This window comes from Pomacea canaliculata, linkage group LG12, assembly GCF_003073045.1.
Source record: "Pomacea canaliculata isolate SZHN2017 linkage group LG12, ASM307304v1, whole genome shotgun sequence".
NCBI classification, from domain to species: domain Eukaryota; kingdom Metazoa; phylum Mollusca; class Gastropoda; order Architaenioglossa; family Ampullariidae; genus Pomacea; species Pomacea canaliculata.
In genome coordinates this window covers 19,719,732-19,720,871 of record NC_037601.1, presented here as the reverse complement: position 1 = coordinate 19,720,871, position 1,140 = coordinate 19,719,732, and positions in this window count along the sequence as shown.

The following is a 1,140-nucleotide window of genomic DNA, read 5'->3' as shown; positions in this document are numbered from 1 at the left end:
CAACAAAATTGTTTCCTTCGTTACCAAGTGTTTAAAGCCAGAGAAAGAGCTGTCTCATCAATGGAAGTACGCTTTTATTGATGCAGTTGTATACATTTTCATATCTTGACAATATTTTATATTCTCGCCCCCCCCCCCCCCCCGTTGAATCAAAATTAATATACTTTGGGTTTTATTTATTGGTCGCTTTGTACCATTCCCCTCCCCCCATGAACGATTCATCTCAACAGAACTTAAAATAAAAAGTTGCTGCTTGAACTATCCGTGGAAGATCAGCTGGTATGCTGGCTGTAAGCTAAAACCTTACTACTAAGATTTTATAAAATCCACCAAAATCAGATCGTAACAAAGAGAGTTGTTTGTAGGAAAATCGACGAGTCTGCTTTCATTCCACAAACCTTCACTTAAAACATATCTAAATTCATGTTTACTTATTTGAATATTGAAAATAAAGTTCTTAAAATCAAATGATAGCGCTTTTCTTTGTCGTTTTTGCTTTCCCTCGTTCCTGCTTACTGATTGCGCCGTTGCTGCGCTTTGCTGACGATTTATAGGTAAGAATACATAATTCTCCAGGTAAGAGAGATCTATCAATACACGCGTACCCTAGTGGACAAAATGTTTTCTTATTTTTACGGGGATTTCTTCAGAGTCACAATTAATATAACACAAATACTTGGTCAGAAGAATCTCATTTTTATAAACACGTGACTTCTGCAAAAGGTCGTCAATGAAGCACAAACGACTGATGCGCGCTGGTAAACAGAGACAACAATGGACAAAATATATATTTCATTTATTTCTGGAGAAAGTCGTTATATAGGGCAAACGGTTGCCCAGAATCAGTCTATTTAAGATGTACTTACTTTTTTTTTTTTTCAAATGCAAAAGAGTCGTAATCTAGCACAAACTCTCGGTCGTAAGTCGCGTTGGGGAGGTAGTCGTATAATAGTGATAGTATTTATACGACCGTAAACTTGTTTGTGTCTTTTGTAAGAGGGGAGTTGAAGACAAAAGGTCTTAGTGAGTAGGTTTTACTGTAACCTAATGCCAACATATATATATGTTCACAGACATTTCCATCAAGATAATTGTTAGGTTTGTTTGTTTTCTTTTTGCATTTTCGTGGATTTCATTTAA